This window comes from Chenopodium album, chromosome 16 (genome assembly GCF_948465745.1).
Source record: "Chenopodium album chromosome 16, dcCheAlbu1.1, whole genome shotgun sequence".
Classification (NCBI taxonomy): domain Eukaryota; kingdom Viridiplantae; phylum Streptophyta; class Magnoliopsida; order Caryophyllales; family Amaranthaceae; genus Chenopodium; species Chenopodium album.
Genome location: NC_137849.1, coordinates 31918658 through 31937048, shown reverse-complemented (window position 1 = coordinate 31937048; position 18391 = coordinate 31918658).

Here is an 18391-nt window from a genome sequence, read left to right as displayed (position 1 = left end):
ACTTGGGGGGCGGCTGAGGTAGCAGATTTGTTAGGTCCGGTCATTCAGCATATCAGGACTCAGCCGTTGCCTCGAGGTGGTCCTAAGAGTGGGAGATCAGAGTTGGCTTCTGTTCTTGCCCATGGTTTTGACATGGCTGAGATGACACCCGAGAAGCGAGTGCGGATCTTTATTTTGATTCTCATTTCTGTGACTCTTTCTCCTTATAGGAGTTCACGCGGGCTCGTTTGCTACCTCCCTTCTTTAGTCAGAATCGGCGAGATAGGATCCTATAGTTGGGCTAGTCTTGGATATACCGATCTACTCTCGTCACTACGTCATGGCTGTAGGCAGCTGAATGACCAGGCCCCTGTCATTGTCTACGACTTATGGAGAGTTGTAGAGGTGACGATCTTTCTTCTTTCTGTTTTATTCTAACATGTTTAACTCACGTGCTTAGAGATTAATTTTCATTGCAGTTGTGGTTCTATGAGTACTTTCCGGGATTGGCCCCTCGATTTCCCTGTCGGAGTCAGCTGGCGTGACCGAGGCGAGTCACGAGTGGAGTCTGTATCTACGCTGCGCGGGCTGCTGCGCCGAGGCACCATTCTGTTGGTGTAAGAATTGATTTTGTAGCATGTTATTCTCTACCTTGGTGTTATTTTTCGGCATTCATTGTAACTTTTATGGCTTTCAGGTTGCTGTTGAGATCCAGTATCGGCCTTGGGCTGGGATGATTGATCTTCCCGAGGCCTTGGAGCTTTCAGCGTGCTGTACTGTTTTTGTTGGTACTGCACGCTTTGTTTGGTATCTTTGGGAGCGCGTTGTTCGTCAGCACAGCGCTGACCGCTTTGTGGTGCCTTTGCCTCCACCGGAGTCGATGCTGGACTCACGTTTGCTTGGGGCGTTGATAAACAGAGGGGAGCGCTACACATTTCCTTGGCAGGAGCTTGTGCGTATAGGGGGCGATTATTCACAGGATTTGCTTCCTTCTTTGGCTCCTCCGCCCCGTCTTCTGGAGGTATGATTTCTCTTGAGAATTTTGTCGCTAGTCTCCGTTTAAACCGTCAAATAACCTGATTATTCGATCGTATTTTCAGACGACTGCTCATCATAGGGGGAAGATTGAGGTCCCGCCTCAATCTGTCCGTTACCCGGGACCGATCGGTATTACTGAGGATCATATTACTGATGCGCCTGAGGGTTTTAGACAGGCACAAGAGTCTCTGCCTGATGTATTTGAGCCGGTAAGCTTTTTGACACGTTATTCACCCCTTTTAATACCACTTGTTACTGATTTTTCTTTATTCTCAGCCTACGCACTCGGACATGATGGGATTTATAAAGCTGGTTGATGCTTTGAAGTACTGCATTATCAAGCTTCGACGTGGTGCGAGTTGTCGAGGCGGTTCTAGTGATGTTCTTGAGGTATATTCACCTGTTTTCCCATATTTGCCATTTGTTCTATCTTGCACTATTGACATCTTTTCATCTTGTGTCTTTTAGGAACGACGGAGGTCTCGCTCGCACTTGAGGCAGAGAGACTCGGACGAGGGAGAGCCTAGTCGCCGCAAACGATCTCCTGAGGTTCGTCAGCATTCTCAGTCTCAGCGGCAGCCTCGGCCTTCTCAGCCGTTTCAGGAGGCTTAGTGGCAGCAGCCTCAGTCTTCTCAGCCTTTCCAGCACTTTCAGGATCAGTGACAGCAGCCTTCATCTTCCCAGCCTTCGCAGCCTGAGTTCAGGCCAGTCATTACTCCTGTGGACCAGGGTTTATACTCAATTCCATTATCTGGAGCGTTTCCTCCACCGGTGCAGGGCCTATTTTTAGTTCCATTGTCTGGGACGATGCCTCCACCGACGCTTCCAACCTCTTGGAGTCAGCCTACACCATTTACCAACTGGACAGGTCCTGCTTTGAGTTTGTCTTCTACTGGAGCTACGGGGACTAGTAGGGATACTACTCCTCGTACCCGGATGATGGAGGGACTCTTTGGTCCGCCGTTTCCGTATTCGCAGTCTCGAGATGACACTGATCCAAGCTCTTCTGGTTCTGGAGAGTTTTGACCGAGGGTTTTATTATGTACTTTGATTGATGACACTTGACACTGTTTATGCATCATGACTCACTTTGTATATTTTATTCACAGTTTATGCCTTTATTAGTGTTCGTATTAGTGTGTGCTTGAGACTCATTGTGTGTGATTGTGTACTTATTAATGACGCGAACAAAAATCATAAGTGGAGGGTACCGACCTTCCCCAAAAGAAAAATGAAAATAAAGAGAAAAGTGGAACAAATTTTGTGATTGTCGGGATAAGTTTTACAATTTTTCTAAAAGAAAATAAAAATGGGGTAAATTTTACAATTTCCCAAAAAATAAAAGGAAATAAAAATAAAAATGAGATAAGTTTTACAACCTCCCCAAAAGAAAAAAATAAAAATAAAATAAAAAGGGAGAATTTTATTAGGAATAAAGCTCTCGAAAAATAAGATTGGAAGATAAACAATAAAAATCTGGATAAAAATGGGTAAAGGATTAAAATATGAAAAATGCGTGGGCACCGCCGACACGGCAGTAAATACTGTGTCATGGAAAAATATGCCGTAACGCGGCACAAATTCCCGTGACACGGTAGGATTTCCCGTGTCACGGTGCGCGTGATCAAGATCAGTGTGGTCTGCGAGCATAGAAAGATAGATTTTGAGTGTTTTCGAGCGTTTTGACTATAAAATAGGACCAGTGTATCGTGATATGCATAATTACGAAACATAAAATAATTAGAGTTTCATATTTCAATAATAATGTCTCAGAATTTTGATAATACACTGCGCGACTGGTCTTATTCTTTGACCAATGCTGAGAAAAGAGAGCTAGAATTGTTTCATGTCAGAGGCTTATTAGCCTTGAGGCATGTAGCAATTGAACATGATTTTCTTAGGGCAGCTTTAGATTATTCGAGTCCAGAAACTCATTGTTTCAAGTTTGATTATGATGAAATTTGTCCCCTGCCGGAGGAATTTGGTGCCATCTTCGGTTTTCCTGCCAGAAATCTTGTTGCAATGCCTACCCTACGTGAGTATTATTACCAAGACTTTGAACGCCATCTGAATCTGACAGATCCAGATTAAATAAAATTTTGTGTGGTAATGAAGTAAATTTAGAGAAGCTAGCAAACTTGTACTTCAATCGTCCTGTCTCTGAGTCTTATCATGTATACCGTAGAAGGGCTTATATTTTTTGCATGTTTAGCAAGCTTTAATTTGCAAACGGTAGGGTAGGACATGCTTGTTTAGCGTCTGTGCTGGAACGTATTGAATCTGGGAGATCTCCTATGCCTACTTGCCTTGGAGAAACTTTGCGTGGCCTTGACGAAGCAAAAGCTGACCGGAAAGCCATCAGGAAGGGCTCTCTAGTACTGTTGCAGGTAAAAACGCGCTCCAATTTGCCCCCGTGACACGTAGAAGGCACCGTGTCACGGTGTTTGTCTGCCGTGACACGGTGCATTCTGCCGTGTCACGGTGGTTTTCTGCCCCTTGGACTGATTTGTTTTTTTTTTTTTTGCAAATTTGGTTGATGGAGCGTTTAGAACTCTTTTAAGCCCCCGACGATATTGAAAAATATGGTTCCAATGATCTGGTCCGTAGGAAGAAGAATTACTCTGCAACATGTCATATGAAGATTGGAAGGTCTTCTTTGCAAAGAGAGAATTTTCCATTCGGTGGGTGGTGCCTTGGTGGAGGCTTACTAAGGTGGTTGGCACGAATGATACTCCGTACTGTCGCGTTCCTAGTATTTCAAAGTTGACTTTTTATTGTCCTTCTTGATTGATGCGACAATATGGACTTGAACAAGTAGTTCCACGCTATAACGATAGTCCTTATGAGGTATCGTTGCATGAAAGTAATGTTCGTAAGTACGAGACTTATTGGATTGGAAGACCTTTGTGGACCGTTTCTGCGAGTAACCAAGCTCCTCCTCCCTTATCTAGTGCATACAAGGCATGGTTGAATCCTTGAAGTAGAAGGGATCGAGTCGGATCACGCAACTTTGATGTGAATGGACGTCTTGGAATTAAGAAGGCGCCTCCTAAAGATCGTCTAGGTCCAAGAACACAAGGAATTGAGTTTAAGACTCCTATAATGCCTAAAAAGAAAAGTTATGGGAAAGGAAATGATAAGGAAAAGATGGTTTATAGAGAGAAGCAAGCGAAGAATTCTAAGAAAGGTGAAAGGGGTGAGAGTTCAACTAGAGGTGTGACAGTTCGGGCTACAAAAGACACATTAATGGTGAAAGCCGACCTAGTTGAAAAGGAGAAGGAGGTTCCTAAAGTGAAGAAGGATTAGATCAATATTGCTTTACTTATATGATTTAAAATTTTAATTTTTAAATAAGGCGCATTATGCCAATAATTGTAGTCACATTTATGTCAATAATAGCACATTTATTTTCGCCTTAAATAAAAAATTACAATGACTCTTTTTTTTTTTAATTATTATTATCTGAGTCAGGAAGTCGGACGCAATGGAAGAATAATAATGATCGTCGAACAAATATGCGTAAAGCAATAACAGAATTTGCAAAGTCCAGCGTAATTATGTTTGCTGGAAATTTCATCGTGCTACGGTGAAAATTGCCGTGACACGGTAACGACTACCGGGGCGCGGTGGATGCTGACGTGGCGCGTCAACCTTTTTTTTTTGAAATCCACCGTGCCACGGTGGAAAGTTCCGTGACACGATAAAAAGTCCCATGGTGCGGTGGATGCTGACGTGGCACGGTACCTTTTTTTTTACCGTGCCACGGGGTATCGTGCCGTGCGACGGTGGTGGCTGCCGTGGAGCGGTGGATGCTGAGCTGGCGCAATGTATGATTTTCTTGATTTTAGTTCTGTTTTGCTGTCTTGTGTGTTTACTTGGTCGACGGAGGAAGGATTTTATTTTTTAAAGTGGTCGGCCCCCTTGAGGGGTTGCCTACGTATCCTTAAAAGGAATCAGGCCAAACGTAGCTCTATCGGGTCATGAACCCATGCGACTAGGCATAAAATTTCTTGAGTTGATCCAAGTTGGTTAAATTGTGGAAACCGTTGCCATCCATGTCTACCAATTGTGCCGCTCCGCCAGACAAAATGGATTTAACAATGTATGGACCTGACCAGTTTGGTCTAAATTTTCCCCTTGGATCTAACACATTTTTGCGAAGTGCCTTGAGCACCAAGTCACCTTCCTTAATATTTCTAGTCTTGACTTTTTTATTGAAATGTCGCGCCATACACTGTTGGTAGGTTTGGACATGATGCAAATCTGCCAAGCGTTTTTCATCAAGTAAAACTAGTTCATCATATCTTGCTCTAATCCAGTCGACTTCATCTAGTTGGCTTTCCAACGCGATTCGGGGCGAAGGGATTTCGAGCTCTATTGGTTGTACAGCTTCAACTCCATAGACTAAAGAGAAAGGGGTGGCCCCCGTTGATGTACGAACGGAGGTTCGATAACCCCAAAGGACGAAATGTAGCTTACTTGGCCAATCTTTGTAATTTTCCGTCATCTTTTCGATGATAGTTTTCACATTTTTTTTAGCTGACTCAACCGCACCATTTGTTTGTGGCCTGTAAGGTGATGATTTGTGATGCTTGATATGATATTTCTTTAATAGTTCTGCACACTCGGCTTGGAAATACGTTCCATTATCACTAATCATTTCATGAGGTACCCCATAGCGGCACATGATATTTTTCTCAATGAATTGAGCTACATGTTTTGCTGTTAGTTTAGCATATGAGGCAGCTTCGACCCATTTAGTGAAGTAGTCGATCGCTACAAGGATGAACTCATGTCCTCCTTATCCTGGTGGCGTTATCTTTCCAATGATGTCGATACCCCAAGTAGAGAAAGGCCATGGAGAAGTATACGTGTAGAGAAGCGAAGGTGTAACGTGTTGCAATTTTGTGTAGACTTGACACTTCATACATTTCTTGACGTATTCATGACAGTCTCTCTCCATAGTAGTCTAATAATAACCTTGTCGTTGAATCTTTTGGACTAACATCTTAGCGTTCATATGCGTTCCACATATTCCGGCATGAAGGTTTTCCATGGTTTTGTGTGTTTCTTTCTTAGCTATGCATAAGTGATTTCTCCCTAGCGCAGTCCTCTTGTGGAGTTCTCCCCTGATGAGCACATACTGTGAGGTCAGGAGCCTTAAAGCATGGTGTGCCCTTTTATCAGTGTTAGGAGGGTATTCTCCCTTGGTCACGTAGTTAAGGATATCCATATACCATGGCTCTTCTTCTTCTTGTGATTCTTGTTCGTCATCAAGTGCATGAACGTAAGCCGGCTCATATCTTCTTTCTATGGTCAATGGCATTCTGATTGTGTCTGTCGAAATTCGCACCATTGATGCTAACTTAGCCAGCGCATCGGCAAACTGATTTTCTTCTCTAGGCAAGTACGTATATTCCACTTCATCTAGTTGCTCCGTGAGAGTTTCCAGATGAGCTTGATACGTAGCGAGTCTTTCACTTCTCACCTTCCATCTCTTGGAGATCTGGTTAATGATTAGTGACGAATCACCGTAGATTCTGAGCTTCTTAATTCCCAAGGCCACAGCTGTTTCTAATCCCAAGATGCATGCCTCGTACTCTGCGGCATTGTTGGTGACATCAAAGTCGAGCTTCATGGAAATTGGGATATGCTCTTCATTGGGTGATACGAGCAAGACTTCTACACCATAACCCTTTTGGTTCGAAGCTCCGTCAAAATAGAGTGTCCAGCTATCATCTTCGGTCATGAGTAGATCTTCGTCAGGGAAATCATACTCATCTTCTTCTTTCTCAAACTCTTCTAGTGGAAAATCTGCTAAAAAGTCAGAAACCGCAGAACATTTGATGGCCTTTTGTGGTACAAATTTCATGTCAAACTGAGCAAGGTTGACTATCCACCTTGATAATCTGCCATTGAGTGTTGCTTTTTCGAACAAGTACTTGAGAGGATCCATCTTGGACACGACGTGCACTGTATGAGTGAGCATGTAATGTCTTAATTTCTGCGCGGCCCACACGAGTGCGAGACACAACTTTTCAAGTGGTGTGTATCGCATTTCATATCCTTGAAGCTTCTTGCTCAAATAGTAAATTGCATTCTCCTTGCTTTCGATCTCTTGTGCTAGCATTGCCCCCATTGTTTCTCTTGTGACTGTAAGGTAGAGTCAAAGAGGAAAGTCAGGCATTGTTGGCGCTAGCACGGGTGGGTTTGCCAGGTACTCTTTGGTTTTGTCGAAAGCTTTTTGGCAATCATCATCCCATGTGATTGGAACATTTTTCTTAAGCTTCTTGAATATAAGTTCACATATCGCCGTGAGTTTTGATATGAACCTACTTATATATTGCAGTCTTCCGATGAAGCCTCGAATTTCTTTCTCAGTCTTGGGTGGTGGCATGGCCATGATTGCTTTGACTTTTGTGGGATCTATTTTGATCCCTCGGGAACTGATCACATATCCAAGTAGTTTGCCTGACGTAACTCCGAATGCACACTTTGTAGGATTTAATCTCATGTTGTACTTGCGGAGTCTTTCAAAGAACTTGCGAAGTGCAATGATGTGGCCTGGGCGATCCTTTGACTTGACGATCATATAATCAACATAGACCTCCACTTCTTTGTGCATCATATCATGAACAATGCTGTGGCTGCTCTTTGGTAGGTGGCACTCGTGTTTTTCAACCCGAATGGCATTACCGTATAGCAATATGTACCCCATTGTGTGATGAATGTGGTTTTCTCCATGTCTTCCTCGGCCATTAATACTTGATTATATCCGGCGTAGCCGTCCATGAATGATAGGAGTGCATGATTTGCTGTGTTATCGACTAGAATGTCGATGTGAGGTAGAGGGAACCCATCTTTCAGGCTTGCCTTGTTGAGATCCCTGTAATCAACACACATCCTGACCCTTCCATCCTTCTTTGGAACTGGAACTACATTAGCTATCCATTCTGGATATTTGGATACTTTGATGAAACCTGCAGCCAATTGCTTTCTGATTTCTTCCTTGATTTTTAGAGCCACATCTGGTTTCATACGGTGCAACTTTTGTTTGACAGGCTTCATACCTGGAATGAGTGGTATTGTATGCTGAGCTATATCCCTGTCAATTCCTGGCATATCTTGGTATGAACAAGCAAATACATCAACAAATTCACTAAGCAAGTTAATTAGCTCTTTGCGTTCGTCTTGACTTAGTGTTAATCCAATTTTTACTTCTTTGATAGTCATATTATTGGAAATATTAACTGTTTCTGTATCTTCGATGATTGTCGTTTTATTTTCGTGTTCTTCCATTGCTTTTATTATTTCTTTGTCATTTTTGTCATCAGTAAAGCAATATTGATCAGGGTTAGGGGAATGACACGCATCGTAAGCAAAGGTACTCATTTCATTGAATTAATTGGTCATTACATCAAAGAGGGTAAGGTCAGCTGCGACCTCGCCTGAATTATTTGGGATAGAAAGAGGAGACTTAATAAGAGACTCAACATTAAGGGGAACTACATTAGATTCTATGACAGAAAGGGGGTCGGCCTCAGATCCTAAAGACTCGTCTATAGACTCAGACTCGGACTCGGACCTAGACGATTCAGATTCATCAAACATAGGACCTTCGCCAGTGGTTACTTCCAACTTCTCTCCACTTGGCGTAGTGATCTTCACCGTCTTGCGCCATCCCTTTGACACATCATCAGCCGGAACGATCAACTCAGAGGGGTCAAAATCTTTGCTTGATATGACGACTTGAATGAGCTTAGAATCGTCATTGCAGACAGGCTTGGTTTCATTTTTTTCTATTCCAAAAAGAAGATTAATGTTCATATCATCAGAGCTTGGACTGGCTGGCTGCTCAGTTGTGAAGAACTCGTCGCCTTCGTTAACGAAGTCACAATCAAGGAACATCTCGAAACCTGGCTCGAGCTTCCCATTGTGGACGAAAGGCTCGGGGAATTCGTAGCATGGGAAGTTTTCCCCTTCTTTGATGTACTGGCCGTTGAGAGTGAAGGGGTATGGGTCCATGGCCATTTCTGTCTTCATGGTTCGAGCATTATTACAAGCCTTCATTTTCAGGAGAGCTTGTTTCATATCTTCTTTTGTTGGCTTGAATCCCAAGCCAAAGGTATCCTTCTTAGGTGCACCAGGATGACCCCAAAGTTCAGCCATTTTCTTTTTGAGTCCGAGGGTCATTCCAGGGAAATGCCCTTGCTTCTTCATAATGGCATTAACATTGGTGTTTGAATAAGGATCAAAGTCGAGGTGACACTTCTCCTCTTCTTCGATCATGAGAACATCATCCAACGAAAACCCCCAAAGATCTTCATCTTCCTCGTCATGTTCAACATGGACGATGGGCGTATCAATAACTTGAATGCGCATGGGGGAGGCATCAATGGTAATTGGGACCCCTCCAACTATAGCTTTCACCTTTTGGTGCAACGACGATGGGATCGCCCTTAGCTCATGAAGCCAAGGACGACCTAACAGCAGATTGAAAGAAGCCTTAATATCCACCACCTGAAACTTGGTGCGACGTTCAATGGCTCCAGTAGTTATATTTAACACAATAGTACCCACGGCTTGATGGCGAGTATTATCGTAAGCACGAATCCCTTGAGTAGAGGGAATCAATTCATCATCTTTTATGCCCAAATTCTTTGCAGTGCGGAGTGGGCATACATTGATTTCAGAGCCATTATCAACCAGGATCATAGGAACATTCATCTGTCTACACAGCACAGTGAGGTGTAAGGCCTTGTTATGCTGGTTCCCTTTCGGGGGAAGATCTTTGTCGGAGAAGGAAATTAGATTACTAGTACTTGGCAATTCAGTGGTGAGAAAGTTGACCAGTCCTTGAGGAGTCATATCATTATCGACTCCGATTTTCACCAGAGCATTCATTACAGCCTTTCGATGCTCGTGAGAGGTGGCCAAAAGCTTTCATACGTTCATTTCCACCTTAGTCTTTTGTAATTGTTTGATCACATCGTTGTTCACAAAGTCGATGGGATCAACTATTGGTTGCGATTGCGGTGGAGGTGGAGGTGGACTAGGCTGTTGCAACCGTCCATTCCTGGTGAGAACCTTGACCTCAAGGTCTCCCCAAACATCTTCACTAGTGCCAAGAGACGAACAGGCTATATCTTTGAGATAGACGTCTTCATCATCACTATCCCAAATTCTGTTCACTTCGTCATAGTTTAAAACGAATACAATTTTCGGTAAAGGTTTATTCACAGGTTGAATGAGCATTGACGGATCAAAGGAGACTTCATCTCCCATGATAGCCAAAGCATCAGACAGGGGACCTGTTTGAATATTGGGCTTCTTGCCCCCTGGAGGGACAGGAAGTTGATTAGCATCAATCAGGTCTTGGATCGTATCCTTCAACCTCCAACACTTCTCAGTAGTATGACCTTTGCCTTGATGAAACTTGCAATGAGCATTGGGGTCATAGCTAGCAGTTCTGTTCTCTAGTCGAGGTTCGGGAAAAGGTCCAATTGGCATAATCAATCCTTGACCATGCAAACGATCAAAAGCAGCATTGTAGGTCATCCCCAAAGGCGTGTAAACCCTCCTTTGCCTTTGGAATCTTTGAGGGGGAGCACTAAGAGCTAGCACATCATTGACATTGACATTGTTGGTAGCATTATTGGGCTTGGAAGACAAAGAAGAAGGAGTATCGTTCTTCTTGTTTTTCCAAGTGTTGTTCTTATTACTGTTGCTACTAGCAGTCTTCATCAGTTCATCTTCGATATTGATCCCAATATCGTACACAGCTTCGAAGGTATTCAAGGGTAGAAACTTCAAGTGTTGCTTGTACTTATGAGTCAGATTTGCAATAAATAGGCGAACCATCTCTTTCTCCTTGGGAGGATCCACCAAGAGTGTAGCTATTTCTCTCCACCTGCTTAGATAAGCAGTGAAGCCTTCATTCTCCTTCTGTTTGAGAATGGAGAGTTCACGTTCAGAAGTCTTGGTTTGGATGTTACATTTGTAACGGTTCATAAAGCTTTCAGTAACATCCTCCCAAGTCGCAACATGTTTGGATTCCAGAGAGTAGAACCACTGTTGACAAGCATGCTCCAGGGAAAGAGGGAATACAGTAGGGAAGAGTGTCACATCTAATCCCTTAAGAGCCATGGTCGCAGAAAAAGCCTTCAAGTGGAAGAGCGGATTATTGGTAGGCTTGAACTTGGGAATGTCAACAGTGGAAAACTTTTCAGGAAGTTTGTCCCGTATAAACGAAGAAGTGACAGGTTGCTCCACATAGGTGAACTCTTCAGAGATCTTACTCATCTGTTCTTTGATCTTGTCCATTGCAACGGCAGTGACATTGTTTTGATTGTCTTGTTCTACCGTGTTGACTCTGGTGGTGAGTGTTTGCATCATGTTAGACAACATCTCAATGGTTCTGTTGATGTTCTCAATATCCTCCTTAGTAGCCATTGGTTGAAAGTAGACTGAAGACGGACATTGTGGAGACGATTGTGGTGGTTTCCTTGTACGCTTTTTTGGTACAAGAGATTGCTGAGGTATTGACTCGAATCGTAACAATCTACCCCTGCTTCTTGACCAAGTGCTGTGACATCGAAACAAACACACTTTTAACCTTGACCCATCCGGAAAATTTTTTTTTTTTTATTATTTTATCGAAATTTTCTTCATTTTCTAAAAATGTATGGGAGGATACCATCCGACTTACTCCGGAAAAAAAAAAAACCAACACAAGACCACCTTAAAGTACGATCATAAAATGGTGTACGACTAAAGGAAAAGTGTGTGAGCTTGACACGACGTGTGAGTGGTTAAGTGAGGCTATGGACACGTGTTATGACCGTACGGCTAGACATGACATCAAACTAATCATACGAATAACATAAGCACACACAAAGACCAAAAAAAGACTGACTAGACAAACCTCCTGGGCACCGTGTCACGGTGCTGACTCTCGTGACACGGTATAGTGAACCGTCAGACGGGACATTGCACCGTGTCACGACATTATACACTGTGGCGCGGCAGGTCTGCCGTGACGCGATGCACAATTCCAGGCCTAATTTACAGGTTTTAATCAGTTTTAAGTCCGTACTAATTACTATGTGGAAATAAAAACCCTCGATCATAGGTGAAACAAAATGAGCAAACACATATGGGTCAGCACCAAATAAACCACGTAACATTTAGTCATGATGATGTAAAAAGAGTTCGCAACCTAAGGTCAAGATCTATGTTCAACTATTGGTCAAGCTTTGGGTGTCAAAAGGGTACCATGGTTAAGAGTTTGGACGCGTTAGCAAGGCAGCCTCTCTTGAGGGTGTATGCCAACGGGCGGCTCCGCGAGCTCGTGATGAAATCGAACTCGACTCCATGGTTTGGGTGGATTTAATAACTCGGATGAACCCTTATTGCCATGAGAGTTTTTGGGTTGATAGAGCTTAAATCCCCCAGGGCTAAAACGTATGTAGAACACACACGTTTTTTTAGAAAAACCGAAGGAAGTTGACTGTGAGAAGAGAAAATAAGCCACTGGACAGATTTACGGACTGTCATGACACGGCAGAGTGCACCGTGTCACGGTGCTGCACACCGTGTGACGAGGTACGACACCGTGACACGGCAGTATCTGCCGTGGCGCGGCAGTCAGAAAATCTGACTGGTGCCCTGTTTTCCTTCGTTCGCAATCAAGTTATTCAATTTTTCCTATGGGACAGACCTAAATGCGACGTTAAAACGTCTATGCTTATGCAAAAATGCCAACTTAATCACATGAATATTTTTCAAGAATCTTTCAAGTCTCATCCACTCATCTTGATTAAATACCGATCACTTAAATCGATAAATAACCAAGAATCCTCCCTAGTGGAGTGGCCAAATTGTAGGCGTCGTTTGAAGTGCGCCTACTTTAAAGCATGTTGTGAATATGCTTGGCACTCATAGGAAGTGGGAATTGACATAATACTATTAGGGACAAAGAAAAGTAGGGAGCCGCCAACAAGTTTTTAAGTAACTTGTAAACCGTTCACGGATCATTATAAGGCAACCACGAAAAGGGACAACGATAGGCAACAACGATTGACCCATGAAGGTTACACCCCATTCATAATCCATGAGATTACTAACTCCATATGGTTCGGAACCACGAAAGGAGGATCGGGGATGATGGTACGAAGTGAGTCATGGAGTCACATTCGCCCGTATTGGCCTCTACTCGATTCTTATAGTGAAAAGTGATTCCTGCGATCTCAAAGACATGCAAAAAAAATATTCAATTTGATCCAAACTATTATTAAGCTAAATTGGTTTAATATTAATGCAACATATAATTCTAAAATATTAGTGATCACTTGATTAAACAATAAGATTAAAAAGGAACCTAAACCGGTTGTCCAAATTATCTTATTAGGCGTGATTTTCAATTATATATTCCCTTTAAACATGCAATATGGTTATCAATAAATAATAATAGAACAAACATTAATATTGGAAGCAATTTTCAATAAATCTAACAATATAAAATCGTTAGAAAAATAATAGAAACAAAAGGAACATAATTCTTACTTTGATTCTGTTTTCTTGCAACTATAAAATAATAAATGAGTTAGTAACTTCAAGGAAAATTAATCAAACAATAATTAAATTAAATTAAATTAAATTAAATAGAGTTGATTTGGGGCCAAACCCTCAAACAGTTCTACCTTTCACGCCTTGGTTTAAGGACAGAACCTCGAGTAAAGTATGTACTCCTTGGAGTGCTTGAAGAGGGAATTTTGAAAGAAAAAGGGTAGGCTAGTGTTTAGGCTAGAGCATAGAAGAGAGAAAAAAGAGAATTAATTGATGCCCTGTACATCAGAAATGAGGAGTATTTATAGGGAAAATGAGTAGAGAGAACACACGGAACCCTAAAAAGATAAAAACCCTAAAAAATAACACCGCGACACGGCAGAGGACACCGTGACACGGTGCCAGACACCGTCAGACGGGGCAAACTCCCGTGACATGGTGGAAAACAGAGTGACGCGGGAAATAATTAGGTTACGGGAGATAAAACGCGTGAAGGGTTTACGCGGAAAGGACACAGAGATGCCCCATATCACAGCACTGGCACCGTGTCACAGGAATTCACACCGTGGCGTGGCATTGAGCCCCGTGTCGCGGTTCTTTTTGTCGTGACGCGGTAAACTGTGCGTCTATTTTCCATTTAAATTCATTTTTGCCCTAATTTCGTTAGCCTTTTTAAGCGCCGATTGATAATTTTGGGTCATTTCTGATTTATTATTTATTAATTGGGCTAAAATAATAAAAGGTTTGGGCCAAAATAATAAAATAAAGGAAAATAAATAAAATAAAAAGATTTGGGCCAAAATTATGCTCTGACTAAACATCAAGATTGATCCATGGATTATTAAAACTGATTTTCAATCAAATACGATTTTTTAAGCACTCTCGGGATTAAATACTGAACCCGACCAATAATGGCGGTGAAAGATTGTTCATCATCAGGTTTGGTTTTGGGGAGACATTTTTAGGTGTCTACAATACCTGATACGTCATACTAGTAAACGAATTATTAACACCGCCTTTACTGTCCCCAACCCCACTTCACCGTCTCGTGGAATTAGGGGATGGTCCTCCCCATAAGCAATATCAAGTACCTGTTTCAGAACATCAAATTTATATCACAAATACACGAGCATGACTTAAGGGCACAATGATACAAATATGTCTTTCACAACTCACCGGCAAATGCCCAAATTCTTCATTCGGCCGTCTGTCTTCGTCTACAGCTGCCCTCACTTGTTCAGAATTCCACACCATGATCCTAGGATACAGACCCCACCGCGTTTGTACACGGTGGAGGTGATCCAAGTAAATATCTACATATTCCCCTTAGTATGTTAGTGACTGTTAGGGTTTAAATCCTTAAACAAACAAAAAATAGGAACTAAGCTTACCAACAAAAATACAATGCTCCCACCATTTCTGCACCGAAAGAAATTTTTTTGAAACTCTGTGTGAAATCGATCAGCAGAGTCGCACACCCAATCAATTGTGAACTTGCACCAATCATACTCTGCGGCTTCACATGCCACTGCCAATTTTGGCACTAAGGATGCGACCAAATTTGAACTACATGTTTGTCGTCGTGCATACTAACATTCTTAGGGAAACTATTAAAAACGCAATCATAAAGTCCTCTTTTATCAACTTTTGTCTCCAACTCAACAAGAGAACCATCTTCTAGCTCATGGCATATGGCTGCAGCTGCTAGATTCAGGGACACCGTTTCTCCCTTCAGCCCAACAACATATTGTTTAAATATATACCCTTATAATCTTCTGGGTATCCTCTTCGTCATCCCCTAGCATAAGAGGAACTTCCTTGGTTTCCATTGGAATACCAAGAATGGACATTACTTGATTTGGCCCTAGAGGAAGAATTGCTCCATCCCCAAATACCATTGTCCCATCAACAAAAACTCTACTCATCAGCCGGTAATAGAACTGTCTCGGTATATTCTTCATATCCAGATATAGCAACCCCCAAATCCCTACTATGCATCAACTCCCACCTAATCCGATCAAACTTCTTGACAAGAACACAAAATTTTTCCACTCTACATACCACATTCAACTGCTGTAACACAAGCATCATGTTAGAACCATGTACAATTACCATGATCAATTACCAGCTATGTACAACACAAAATAAAATACATGTAATTCAAATCAACTCAGCTTATTTCCTATACACAACAAATTAAAACTATAAAATATAACAACTTCTAATATCAATAAGCCTTAAGCATAAAAATTTCAATACCTTCCCAATGTTCTCATAATGAGTCCGTAGGACAACACCGTTAGCCATGACTCTATGTACTTCTGTTTAATGCTCTGTTAATAAATAAATTACTTTGTCACCGTACAAATAATAACAATTAAATTTAGTTATTGCCACTACAACTTAAAGAAAGTTGCGCAACACGATTTAAAGTGATCATTTTAAGATTCAATCATTTAAAACAACACAAACAAATGGCTATCAAATTTGAATCATAATTTTTATGACATCACACCGTCTTATTCGCACCAACGTACACCGACTTCCCTTTTCTCTTCCTACTCTTTCTCTTTAAATACTCCTTAATCAACACCTCCATAAATCCAGAACTTGAATCTAAATCACCCTCGTTGCTCGAATGTGCAGATTCCTCAGACTCGTCATCCTCACCTTCTTCATAGTTTTCATAAAGATCACATTTTGCCTTCCGTTTACTAGTCATAGCCACAGGTTTCGATTGCCCCACAGGATTTTGCCTTAGATGTCGAAGCAAGGGTATTGATTGGCCCACAGGTTTTGACTTCCAAGATACCTCCCGTTTTAATGGGCCCTTGATCGGGGGATTAGATAGTGTCGTTGGTCTACTAACCCTAATCAAATTAGAAATTTATAAAACCTAAACTACCCTAATACGAGTATAGGGGTAAGTAAAGGGTCGAACCCAAAAGGACTAAGTGTATCAATCTATGCTAATTAGACTACTAGGCAAGCTTGTGAGATAGAAAGAGATTCAACTAAACACAACTAAGAGCAAATAACTAAAACTAGGGAAAGTGGAATCCAATTACATCAATGCATTCAATAACATCATACAATTAGATGAAAATGACCTTGATTAGGAACAATCAACACATTTAACTCACTCTCGCACAATTAAGCATGTTAATTATCCTACTAAACTAATTCACTCTCGTGCCACTAGCCTAGCAAAGGTATGGAAGATTTTAGAGCTCTCAACCAACTCACTCTCGCGCAATTGATTGAAAACACAATTAAGAACATAGAATCAACTAGCTAGAAAGATTCTAATCCATAAAAGCATCATCCATACACAATAATCAAGAAACAATTTCATACTAACCACAATCAATCATTAAATTAATTAACATAACCTTCATCCATTTCCCTAGAACAAAACCTAAGCTAACATGGTGAACAAAAACATGGAAAACAAGGTAAAATAATAATAAATACAAGAATAAAATAACTAACCTAATTAATCTACTCAAATAAACAAATAAATAAGCAAAAACAATAATAAATAAAAGCAATAAAGGTGAGAGAAAGTTAGGAAGACTCATTGAATTTATGAGAGGAAAAATCCACAAATTTGCTTCTTCAAAATCCCAAAAACTCCATGAAAAATCCAAGCTTTCTCTCTCTAAACTACTCCTAAACTAGAGAGAGAAACTCCTAATCTAACCCTAAGAGAGAGAAAAATAAAAGAGCTACACTACTCTAATCTAATCTAAAATGTTGATTGAAAGTTATTCCAAAGTTAAGAGGAAATAACCCCAAAGGGGTATTTATAATACAAGGCTAAGAAAATAAAAGAAAAAAGAAATAATAAAAAAGAAAATAAAATAAAGTAAACAAAAGAAAAAGGAAAAGAAAAAGAAAAGGAAATAAAATTAAAATTAAAAGAAAATGAAACCCAAAATCCCCCGAATTCCCTCAGCAACCCACGATCTCCCCTTCTCTTTCATTTGGCTGCTCTATACTTCCATCATCACCATCACGCATCATCAATTATCATAATCACCACCGTCAATCCTCATCGTCATCAATCAAGCATCAATCAAGGCCGTTCAATTTTCATTAAAACTCGCGTGAGAAGCTCGTGATTGAACCCACAATTGCGTGCCCGCACAAACATCGTACAGAGGTCGCGCAAATGCTACTGTATCATTCTGTTCTTTGGAGTCCAATTGTGTGCGCCTTCTGACAGGGCTGTGCGCCCGCGGTGGTCTGGGTTGCTGCAATTTCGAATTCGGGCCAATTGATTGCGGTTTGGTGATGCGGGGAGAAGTTGGGAGAAATCGTGGCTGCTGTAATTGGGGTTGTTGGTGAGTGTTTGACGGTGGCTGGGACTCGAATTGGGAGTTGGCGGTGGTGATTGCTGGTGGTTGCTGTTATTGTTGTGGCTGGTAGTGTGAGAATTGCGTGGTGGTTGATTGTGAGCTGAGGGAGCAGGGGAGGTGATGTTGGTGAACTGTGGTGGCTGTGATTGGTGGAGTTGCGTGGTGGTTTGGAATTGCGGGGTATTGGTGTATTGGAGGTGAGTGGTGGCTTTGAGTGGTGGAGTTGCGTGAGTGAAGCAGGGCTGATGAAGCAGGGGAGAAGCTGCTGGTGGATTTGTGGGTGAGTTGTTGTTGGCGAATGCAGGGTAGATTGCTGGTGGATTTGTGGTGTTGGGCTGCAGTTGTTGGGTGGCTGGTGTAGTGGTTGCGGTGGTGTTGCGGGGTGAAGCAGGGGAGTGAGTGGTGGCGCTGTGGCTGCGTGGTGCTTAATTGGAGGTGGTAAGGGA